This window comes from Periophthalmus magnuspinnatus, chromosome 23, assembly GCF_009829125.3.
Source record: "Periophthalmus magnuspinnatus isolate fPerMag1 chromosome 23, fPerMag1.2.pri, whole genome shotgun sequence".
Taxonomy (NCBI): Eukaryota; Metazoa; Chordata; class Actinopteri; order Gobiiformes; family Gobiidae; genus Periophthalmus; species Periophthalmus magnuspinnatus.
Window position 1 is genome coordinate 9,959,948 of NC_047148.1, and position 12,707 is coordinate 9,972,654.

The following is a 12,707-nucleotide window of genomic DNA, read 5'->3' on the forward strand; positions in this document are numbered from 1 at the left end:
TAACATGAAAATTAACGTTTTATTTCATTTTCATCCTATATAGTGGCCATTAAACCCATACAATGACTTATGACAATGCACGTCTATTCAAACTGACTTCTAAACCATTTGCAATTACTGACAACAGCAGTCAAAATGTGTCTAAACAAGCAGATTTATAATTGAGAAGAGTTTAAATTTCAATGAAAACATCAGTCAAAACATTAGTGCTCAGAATCAGTGAAACGAGAGAGCATTTGTGATAAGGGATGCGACGATGCCCCACTATAGACACCGCACAAGAGGAAAACTGGACCGAAAACTACTGCTTCCATTAGAATCATGTATTTCACTGTGATTTTATTCATCCATGCTTTCACCCATTCAAATCAACTGTGTGGAAAAACACCTGCTAAATCTGGTCTGGTCTTGTGCCATAATGAGCTCTCCCCCTCTTCATCCAGCCATTGTTATCCCCAGTGTCACCAGCTCAAGTCAACTCAATAGCCCTTGAAACCGTATTGGAGATGGTCATGACAGCATTCATCACTGTACAAAGGCGTTCAGCAGAAGCCATAATTGTGTGCTTATATGGATTAATGCTATTGAAGTCACACTGTCCTTCATTACGCACAGCTATTGTGTAGAAGTCCCATCACGTCCATTCTGGCCTTTTCAAACCCTAACCACTGATTAGAAAATGATAGTAACACATATTAAATCATTAAGAGGTACATTACGACAATTAGATTTTCATGCTTAATAAAATTGGTAATGTTTCCACTCATTTTTTGTTACCCCTTTGGAGCCAGTCTCTGCCCTTAAGTGGGGTACACTAGAGTGGACAACAAATTATGAAATCATGATCATAATAATAATACAAATAATGCTGCTACTACTACTACTACTAATAATAATAATAATAATAATGATAAACTGTGTCTCAGAGATAATATTCAAACAGTGGTCTCTTTGCTACTTAATGGGTTTCAGATTCCTGTTACGCACCATTTCAGAACTTTTAGTTTTAAATTAATTGCTGATTGCTGTGGCAACGTTCCTAATTTTTCATCATTCTACAATCCATTGGATATTGCCCGCCTAAAGCTTTTACTTGTGAGCTAGAACCCATTTTGAATTATTGCATTTTTCTGTTCTAGCATATGGGGCATTGTGGCTTTGGGCTATACAATAAACAGACTTACCTTAAAAATGGAGTTTTATGAAGGACGTCTGTCCTGACATTTCCTTTATCATAAATATCACCACAGGAAACAGGATATTGGACTGTGCCATACATTTTACTACAAAGTTAAAATGATGCTTCTTGCCTCTTCTCACCTAAGGTTACCTTTGCTTCTTATTTGAAAACGTTTTTTTAAATGTTCTAATCTGGGAATTAGACCTTCTTGCATTTTCTTTCTTAGTAACAGAATGTTCAGGGTTCATCTATTCAAAAGCAGTAGAAGTAGAAGTGTAATGAAGCATTTTCCCCACAAAATAATCATGTTTTTGTGCTATTTATATAGTTTTTAAAAACATGTCTTTTCAAAAGGACTCCAAGAAGTTGGCCCTTGGGTACAGATAATTGGGATCCTAATAAATAAACAAAATCAAAAAAGAATATAATGTCTCCATCTAACAAACAACACACATTGACCTCTCTAGTTTTTATCATCAGCGAACCAGGAAGTGACCATGGCATTCGTTGTTCCCATTACCATGATGCAAAACTCAACTCTGACCTCTGAAAGTTGTGAAAAGCACTCACGTTAGGAAAGTGAGGAATAACAAGTTTGGAGTAAAATGTTTGAAAAAAAACAACGTTCTGTTATTCATGTTTTTAAGAAATCAAAACCAGGAACACCTTTAAACCTCCTACATATTACAGAAGAGTCACGGCATTTACTGTCCCTTTACTGCATGCCGCCCTCGCTTTGTCAGTGCCTGGCCATTACTGTCTAACTTGTAGACTTTTAATTTCCTTCTTTGAGATTGCATGCTGTGATTAGATGCAATTGTGCTCCACCAGCTGAGCACCGGAGGAGTAGAGCCTGTCTGGTGCACTGCAGATGCTGAGATATAACCCGATGTCACACTGACTTTGACGTGGTAGTTTTGTTCCAGTAAGTAATGTGGATGTTTGAGGCCTAATAATAAATCTAGACCAAAAAAGCTGTGATGTCATCCAAACACACTTGCACATCTCCTGTTTTACATGTCCACAATCGTGTAGCAATGATGGGAATTAGTCTGTAATAAAAGCAGCAGTTTGACTAAACACGAAAACAATGAAGCGTATTTTAACAAACAGAACTTACCTTATTGCTTTTCCCTTGGGATGTCATTTATGAAAGCACTCTGCTGTTTTCCAGACTCGCTTGGATTTTTTCAGCGTGTAAAATGCTGACACCAAAATACACCTCAAATTAAAGGTGCACTATGTAACTTTTCTGATGGGTGAGTTCCGACACCTGCCTATCTCTATGTGTAGCATCAAATTAAATTAAGTTTTAAATTAAGTCAACATTCCCTGCAAAGCAACCTTGACATATACCTAAACACGAGTGGATTGTCTTTCGCTGATAAAAAGAAAAGCGTGGACATTTTTATAATTACAATATTCTTGGGTCATTTATTTTATTGTTAATTAATTCTAAAATGTGTCATGATAGAAATAAATAACTCTGATCATTCATTCATCCATTGCATTGCTTAGATGTCGTGCCACATAGATTGGAAAAAAAACAATATTTTTGTTAAAACCTGACCTTTGAAACGTTTGAAAACTAAGACCATCTGGATTTTCAAAGGGCATTTTTTTTCACGTAGTTAATTTATTCTTAAAATATTCCATGATAAAAATGTAAATGTCTCTAATACTTAAGCATTGTGTTCTTCTGCACCTCTCCACTTCCCATCTCTAATCTCTCCTTAGTAGATTTGCCTGTCCGCATTTGTGCAAACCAACACCAAAAGCACAAAAATAATAAATTAAAGAGATCAAAACCCATAGAGAGAGAATGAGTCAGTATTCCACACCGTGTACAATACAATATCATAGCAAATTAGCAGTTTTCAATGGCTTCCACTGACTACCATAGATTTACAATGTTCAGTTGGCTGCATACCAGTCCTCGATAAATTTCCTTTTTTCAATAATGGATCTGATAGACAGTGACTTGAATGAATATGAAATCAAAGCAGCTACAGAGATGTGAACAAAAATAAAATCGGGACTATACGATTCAGTGAGAACAACAGCATCTGTTCACGTCCTACTACTTAAAACTGCCATTGTGATCACATTGTAAGTCCAATAAGCTTCTCTACAAAGGTACAACATATAAAATTGTTAAATATATAACTTTTTAGGGCCTTCCAAAATACATTTAATGACATTTCTTTACTCTTTCTACGCAACAGAATTTAAACTTTCTCTGAAGATAATTCTTTGATATGATTTCTTTCTGCCAACAAGCCATCGCCAACACCGCTGCTACTGATAAAAATGCAACTTTTTTGATACACAGTTATACGTATGTAGTATCTATATCTTCAGTCTTCAAAATACAGTGGTGGGCTTAGTCTGACAAAAAAGTCTGCAAAGTTTAAAAGTACTCCAGTTTGATTGGTTCATAAGAGTATCCAACAAGACGTTTCTTTTAAAGTTCTGCTGGCATCTCACAACGTCTTATCCAAAATGTCTGCATGGTTTTATGTCAGATGGTGATTTCAGTTCATTTTTCTCTTTGGTCTATAAAAATAAGGGAGGTTTTACTCCAGCAGAAGGCCTATTCACAGCAAAGAGCGCCCGCCTCAAAAAGGTGGTCCCACAATCAATACAATCCAGGTATTTCATAGGAATCCCTTTAGTCCGAAACCACGTGTCTTGGTGAGGTGTTTTTTGTAGGGCATGTAAAGGTTGTCTGTTCCACTGTTCACAGACGGAGCAGGGACGCTGACCCCCCGACAGACAGCGAGATGGAGCGGTCAGGACAGGTGGAGGTGCAGGTGTAGAGGTGGAGCAGTTTGTCCAGTGTCCAGCGGTGGAGGAGAGGGGGAGAGGCGGAGGTAGCTCTCTCAAACAACAGTCACTCCCTGGTGATGGCACCGCCAGCTCTGGTTATGACACCTGTGGAGCAGAACAGGGCAAACATGAGGAACATACTACATACTACAATACAGTCTGGACTTGCTTCCGCTGGCTGTAGAAACGGGGAGGTTTTCTCAAGCCCCTGAAGAAGAAAGACTTTGTGGTTTATGTGAGTGGGGAGAAGTGGAAAGTGAAGCTCGTTTTTTGTTGTATTGTCCATTTTATGATGAATTTAGAAATCCTTTATTTGATGAAATGTTCACCCAATGCACTGATATGTTCTGGTTCTGGTGTAATGACGACAACAAGATGAAATGGTTGTTTAATTCTAATGTTTATAAGTCAGCTTGATTTCTTTGTAAAGCCTGGAAGAAGCGGCAGATGAGTTTGTTTAAATGAGAGTATTGATGTTTGTAGCACACGTCTGACAACTGGCCTATTGTATTTTGTTAATGTGTCTTATAAACCCATTAAAGGGTTCATCAAGACACAATAATAAAATCAATCAATCAATCAATCAGTGTTTGCATATATTTCTATGTTGGATGCAATACATAGCTGCCATAGAACATCAGTGATTAATAACACGCAATCCACCCTTATATTATAACAATAAAAAATAAATTAATAATTAAACAAATAAATTGATAATAATAATAATAATAATAATAATAATAACAATAATAATAATAATAATAATAATAATAATAATAATAATAATAATAATAATAATAATAAATAGCATCAGTGCCACACACATCGGAGGCACTGTGGATTATGTGTCTTGCCCAGGGACACAAATTCAGTATTGCAGCTGCTCAGTTGGTAGATTTGAATCCACTGACCCACAGGTTAATGGTTCAATCCCAGCTCCTACAAGTGCACACTGTCGTCGTGTCCTTGCCGCCAATGTCTGTGTGTGGACGTCGAGTGTTTCCTTGATGTAAAGTGCTGTGAGTGCCCATTGCAGTTAGAAAAGCACTACATAAATGTAATTTAATTGGTGAGAGGAAGTCAACTAGAAGAACGCTCAGTAAAATGTTTAGATTCATTTCTCTACTGGCCTTCTTAATCAAAAGGATTTAATTCGTAAACACAGTACACTGGCCTGTGGTTTGTGTGTAATTAATATTGTAAAACCTAATTATGCTACAGTTTTTCACTCATGCATAACCAGTCTTGATTTGAATAAAAGTAAGTTTAGCTTTCCCTTTAATGTTTTTGTTATAAAGGAAACACGTCAACTCCTTCCTCCCACTATGTTTTATAGATGAATCGTCAAAGCAAAGGTGTCAGTTAATTAGAACACTACCACAAAGGGAATGTAAAAGCCTGCTGCTTTCTTTGTCACAATCAAGTCAAATATTTTAATTTGTGGAGTGGGTGTATGTCGTAACAAAGTAAAAATCTCAATATGGGGAGTAAAACAACAATTAATTCAACTGGGAGTGTGAGTTGTTGCCATCTGTTTTGCACCGGTCACACAGCCAAGTACCACCTTCTATCTGTGCACTGTTACTTTGGAATAATCAACTCGTGGCGAACAGGCTGCAAATTGCTATAAAATGTGCAGATGTTGGACCGACTATAAGCATGCATCGCCCACAATTTGATTTTGTGGGAAGGGAATGGAATCAGCTCACCAACGAGTGTTTTTGATGGAGGTAGTGTCACAGTTGAGTTGTATTCAAATGTGATGAAGTAACTCAGGTGTGTATTTTGGATCAGTTTTCTATTGGCATAATTTACACACTGTATCGTAAAGTGCATTGCCCTTGTAATGTGTGAACAAGTTGTTTATTTCAAATGGAGAAGGCAGGATTAGGACTATCCAAATTACATGCATTGGAGTATTTGTTACAGAGCTTGCAATAGGGTTAGTAAACACATTAGCTTGAACTTTTAACCCTAACTGCTCAATAATCAGGCTAGGAGACAGTGGCTCAGTTGGTATTACATTATTGCCCGGTCAAAAAAAAAAGTCGCCACCTGGATTAAACTAAGCAAATAGGTACGACCCTCCACCAGTTGGCCAAGTCTAGGTTCAACAACAGTCTGTGCTCAAAGAATGAGGTCAGCTGACACCTGAATATACTCAATGTCCAGGTTATTCCATCAATGGATTTTTTCTTCCCTGATGGCACAGGCATATTCCAAGATGACAATGCCAGGATTCATCAGACTCAAATCGTGAAAGAGTGGTTCAGGGAGCAGACCAGACCTTAAACCCACCGAGAATCTTTGGGATGTGCTGGAGAAGCTTTGTGCAGCGGTCAGACTCGACCATCATCAATGCAAGATCGTGGTGAAAAATTAATGCAACACTGGATGGAAATAAATCTTGTGACATTGCAGAAGCGAAATCGAAACAATGCCAAAGCAAATGCATGCTGTAATCAAAGCTAAAGGCGGTCCAACGAAATATTAGTGTGTAACCTTTTTTTTTTTTTGGCCAGGCAGTGTAATTCACAACATTTTACTACAACATAAAGCTAACTGTATTGATTGAAACTAAATTGATCTAAAAAAAAAAAAAAACTATAGGCACTGTTCCCTCCAAGCTGCGCGCGTGCGCAATTGCGTGCTGCTGACACGGTCTCCCCCCCCCCCCCCATACACATGTATAATGTGTATTTGTATTTATGTACAAATACACATTATACATTGTGTTTTAATATGATGTATAAATGTACAGTAATAGAGCAGCTGGGTGTGCAGATACAGATTCCTCTCAGTGTGTATTGGTCATTGACTGTCACTAGTTTATGAGTTGTGAAAATCAAGCAAAAGCTTCTCACAATGGCTTATACTCATAATACAAGTCAGAGCTTTATCATAAAAATGTTAAGTGTGTTTTCAACATTGGAGTTTACAGTTGTCATGGTTTGGTTGAAGTTCATGTTTTGCCATAGTTAAAATGAAATATTTATACTTCCAATAGCATTAACATACTACACAGGTCATGAGCAAGATTTTTGTCATTTTCATTGTTTACGTGGCTAAAGCACTTAATTAAAAGTCTTATAACAGAAATGTAAATGCAGTAATTTGATTCTTTTGATAAACCATTTAACTTGGATGGATGTGATGCAGCATGACCACAGTGCGCACGTCTGATGTCGCTCACAGTGGTCCATGGGACGCCCAGGGAGTTTGTGTGTTTGCTCAGACTCGTGAAAAATTAGAGGGAACATTGACTATAGGAATTCGGATACTTTGTAGTCCACTTTTGTTGTGACTTTTAACTTACAGATGCACTATGTAACTTAAACCAGCTTGCCAAGAATGTGTGTGACATTTTTTTTTTTTTTGCCAGGCAGTGTATTTGTCCACTGATCCGAAGATTGGCGGTTTGAATCCCACTCTTGGCATAAACATTGTTGGTCGAGCGGGCAGATCCACTGTCCCACAGGTTGACCGTGCAACTCCAGCTCCCACAGATGAATGCTGTAATTGTGTCCTTGGGCAAGACACTTAACCCACCTCACCCCAAGTATCTGCATATATTGCTGCATGAATGCGTCTGAATGGGTGAATGGTTCTTTGATGTAAAGCGCTTTGAGTCCATTGAAGGTGGGAAAGCGCCATTTACTTTTTTTTCTTCATGCTTTATTAATACGGTAAATAGTGTGATTATTGTAAAATATTACCCAAGAAGTAAATACAGTATAATTTCTACTTCTAAGAACTTCTGCTTCTAAGAAACTCACATATATTCAAAAAGATGACAAACTAATGCAGTTCATTGCATCAAGGCTATATTTCTCCATAGCAGTTCCATTTGCTAGACTTTATTGTAGAAGCCAGCACTCGCAATTAAACTATAGTACAATTTAAGACCACTTCTTATGAACTGAAGCCAAAATATATAATTGTGTAATAATCAGCACAACCCACCACTCTTGCACTGAACTGTACTGTATGTTCATGGAAAAGCGTGTTGTTTTATGTAACACTGCATTATGTTAATTTCGTCTTCTCTCTTTGCACTCAGATACTGGCGGCCCTTTTTTTTTTTCTTCCTCACGCCCACACTGTTACAAACTGTTCCCATAAATCTCTCGCGCTATCTCATCTCAGCAAAACGCAAGCCTTCGATTAAAACCACTATTGGACAAATATGAGATGAAATTGCTTTGCCACTAAAATGCAATGACCCTTAGTGATTGCCATAACCTTAACACCACCAGTGAATACCCACATGTCCGGCCTGTAATTGCCAGGGAATGGTTTACGTGCATGCAAATGAGACTAGCAAGCTAGACCAAGTAAGTAAATAGTAAATAGTAGTTTCGCAACATTAAAAAGTGATATAGGAAAAGGCTCAACGCTCAATATAACCTTTTTCAGACAATATAATGTAATTTTCAAAACCAAGTAGTAGTAGTTTCTATAATATTACCATGTTGTCTTGTATTAATTCCGATATATATCAAAACCATTCACAAAAGGTCAGATGTTTTCCTATTTCTTTGATTTATTTCAGAGACTTCAAATAAGTATCTAGTTGGAATGCTAATTTTAGTATTTATTATTATCTGGATATCACTTTTTTGGACAACATTATACTTTACACATTATTCCAAATACTTGAATGTAAAAAGAGCGACTCAGACTTGTCCTTGTTGCGTCCTGGTTTGAGCCCACTTTCGTCTAGATTAGATTCTTCTGCCATGCATGTAAACGTCCCGAGTTTGAGTGCACCCTTGAATACACAGGGCCAATGTCTCTTACAAAACAATCCCAATCCTTAAGATGGTTGAGTCAGAAGGGCATTTCGCTCAATCAATATGCAATATCGCTGCAGGCTTAGAGCGACTACATTTGAAAGGCATCAAAAAACTGGAGAAAAACTCATTGACAAATTCATCTTTTATTACAAAACATTCACTCAATAGGAATCGACATGTAGCTCCTGGCGCTGTATCGGAAACAAGGCAAACATCAGATTGGAGGGACATTATGCAGAGCTTCCTGTCTTCGGGGCTAGCGTATAATGTGTAGATGAATAAATGAGAGAGCACACATTCAGATTGTTTGAGTGGAGGTGGAGGCAGCAGCATCTGTCAGCGCAAAGACCACTATATATAACGCACATACACACATACAACCATAAGGCAGCTGGGAATCACTGTGCTGGGAACATATGGCTCCCGCAGGCCCCACTAAACATGTGTGCAAATTGATTGGACGCACCAAGGTCGAGGTTTGGAAACGTCACAGATTGAGCTGAAAAATCAATTGATGGTATACCGGCTGCTTTTTTTTTTTTTTGCTTTATTCAGAAAAAAATCTCTCTGTAATTAATTCATTAATCAACCTTTTGATTCATACAGCGCCTTCATGACACTGCAAGCGTTTTACACCATATTATTCATTCATTAAGATACTGTTGTAGCCATAGCTGCCCTGAGATATTCTGACGGACGTGAGGCTGCCAATCTCTGCAATCAGCGCCTCCGATCACGCACTCACGCTTTCATACTAAGCAATGTCAGTCACGTTTATCGCCTAAGGACACCACAGCAGTTTATGCAACGGACGTTCCTCTGTGGCACCTGGTACTCCCAGCGGTCTCCAATCTAAGTACTAACTAGGCTAACTTGTTTTTGTTTTTTTTAATCCAGCATAACTAAAGATGTCCGCTTGTCCCTATGCTTGATACACTCTTCAGAAAAAGCAGGTTACTCTGACAACTCAACAGTCACTTTTTACTTTCATCCTGCATGTACCAACATATTTCACTTGTATGTATCACTTTCTTATAGGAAGAAAGTTGTTCAGATAAAAGATGTTCCACAAATCGCCCATTGTAGATCAACTCAACACTGGAAACCTTCGGGAACTGACCCTATCCCACTTCTAGCACCGATCTGTTTAATATTTTATACAGCAGTCAACCAGGTTTCTTGTTGTGTCAGAGCAGGCTCCCTTCACAATAGTCTACTACATGAATATTCAAACGTTAAGGGCTCCACAGGTTAATAAGGGATGTAAAATCACTCATTACATGCTCTGAAGTTGGATAATGCCTGGAGCAGATGCTTAGATCAAAATACATGAACATGTATGCACAGGCCTCCAGACACAAGCCCCCATTCCACATTAAGAGACAGTTCAAAGCTGACTGCATGTTATGTTATTATATACAGCGCTTCTTCTGAACTTCAAAGAAAACCCTATCTGCATCCTGAAAAATGATCATAAAACTATTACTCAAGCAGCTGCATCGGGGGACACTCAGAAGGACGCGTGAATGTCACCCAACTGTCTCATAAAGCAGTCTGATTTAATCCTTAAACATGAAGGCTGTATTTCCATGATGACATTCCCGTTGGCTTTGTACTTGAGCGTAAAATTGTATGCAATAACAGATGACATTTACTCGGGTACGGTTACTTGAGTACGTTTTTAAAGAAATTTACTTTTGAGAGTACTTTTCTAACAGAAAACTTAGGTTACTCCACTGTGAGTAAGTCTACAAGTGACAAAAGATGTTGACAATATGAAATGACTTGAACGTTTGTGTTTCTTTCTGATTTTTTGGTCTCTATCCTTTTAAAATACCAGATATGGGGCATTATTTTACGTTTTGTCCTTTAAACTATAAATCGGATGTTACGTTCTGACAGTTACTCTTTAAGATAGTACTTTTCCCGAATGCTTTGAGTAACATTTTTGGCTACTCTATCCAACTCTATCGTCTATACCAAGGATGTTAAACACATTTACACCGAGGGCCACATTAGTAAAATGGCTGATCTCCAAGGGTCAGATGTAAAATAAATCTAACTACTTTTTTAACTTGTTAATTAACTATTTCTGTATTTATGACTTATTCAAGTTACAAATATTGCATGTGCGTTTGAATAGATGTAAAAATATGGCCGTGTAACTGCGTATCTCCAGATGAAATGACATTCTGAGTCCATCAAACCTTTTAATTTACCCTGTCGAGGGCCACATAACATGATGTGGAGGGCCACATTTCGCCCACGGGCCTTGAGTTTGACACATGTGGTCTATACAATAAAATAAAGATTTGTACAGCCATAACTAAAATATCAGCAGAACGGATGTGCGTATTTTTATATTTTTAACAACAAAATATAATCTGAGGAGAGAAAAGTTTGAATTAAATTGAATTATATTTAGTGCTTCAGACTTAAATGTTTGCATACATCAGCGTTGTCTTCAGTCTCTGTGTATTTTTATTTATTTATTTTTCTGGCTTTCACTCATAAGCCGCCATGTTTGTTTTGATACGAATGGTCCATGCATTTCTCTGATTGGTTAATCCACCTGTCAATCACGGCAATCTGAATTTTGGGAGACACGGCATTGACGCAAACACATGAAAGAAACACAACATTTATGAACATTTCCTGGTTAAAACTAAATACATAATAAATTAATTTAAAATATTTTGAATTTAATAACTCACTGTGAATATACAATAACCCAGGAAAACCATAAAATAGATGAAACACATTGATTACTAAACCAGCACCGTAAACATGAACGGTGCTGTGTAATTGTGCGTGTATGGTGAAACTTAACGCTCCACTGCACATGCTACTTCCTGTATATATTCTGTGCATTAACGGATCAAGTGTTGTGACAGTAAATAGACAATAATCTCCTAATGTACTCTGGGACTTGGGTCTATTTATAGTCAAAATCTGCCGCAGACCTGCTCCCATCATAACACAGGCCATAAACTGTCAGTATTGAGCGACAGAGACCCCTGCTTTCCACAAACCCTACGAGACGGGGCATTTTTACGAGTCCAGCCTCATCTTTTTTACGGTGCTGTATGTTAAATTTACTGCACTGACATCGCTCTATTTCCCAATCAGGCGTATTAATATTGGAGCCAGTGTGGCGCCTTGTTTTATCCCACTGCAGATCATGACATTTTCAAGACGTTATACAAGTCATGCCAGTAAGAAAATAAAAGAAAACATATAACTAAGTAGGTAGAAAGCATTGCATTTTCCTGGCAAAGATGCACATATAGATTTTCTGTTGTTAAACGCTGGCCAGGGAGCTGCTGATCTTATGGAAAAATGGGAGGCTAAATGAAGATATAAAACAGTATGTCTTTTCCAGTGAGTGTCAGGATTTATGTGAGGTAATATGTTGTGTTGAGCTGGCATAGGACTTAGCGCTAACAGGCTAAACTAATCGATTCACCAAGAGACTTTGCGCACAGGTCCAGGATTATGTTGACGCGACATCTGACATTGTGCCATGCTTGAACTCCTTGTGGATGCCTACAGTTGGAGATTTGACTTGACTGTAAGCGCGCCTGTTATGGTTATATAATGAACAGCTTCCAACTGGATTTTGTTGTTGTATCGACAGAATTTGCACTTTACAAATCATTGGACAGAATTTCAGCTAAATTTAAAAAAAGTCAAACATGAAGATATAGGCTCGTATAGTGTCCCGATTCAACGGTGCACACTTCAAAGTACAGTTTGAAGGACTGTTGGAAGTACCGTTTGACGTACTGTTCGAAGTACCCAGCCAACAGAGGGTACTCCTCCGTGTAGCCTCTGTCGAACGCAAATGCCGTACCGAAATGGGACAGGCCTATGCCATGGAATGTACTCTGCGTTTACGTTAC

The 12,707-nt window shown here is 38.1% G+C and overlaps 1 protein-coding gene across 2 annotated transcripts in view; it reads right to left on the reverse strand.

Annotated features, from left to right (window-relative positions):
* Positions 1 to 2,590: 2,590 nt before the first annotated feature.
* tafa5a (TAFA chemokine like family member 5a) overlaps positions 2,591 to 12,707 on the reverse strand; it is a 217,133-nt gene continuing 207,016 nt past the window's right edge. Inside the window, exon 5 of one of the 2 annotated variants that reach the window (XM_033990385.2) lies at positions 2,591 to 4,114. The gene's annotated coding sequence lies outside the window, so the exon portion shown is untranslated. The remainder of the gene's footprint in view (positions 4,115 to 12,707) is intronic. The other variant, XM_033990384.2, reaches the window with a different exon arrangement.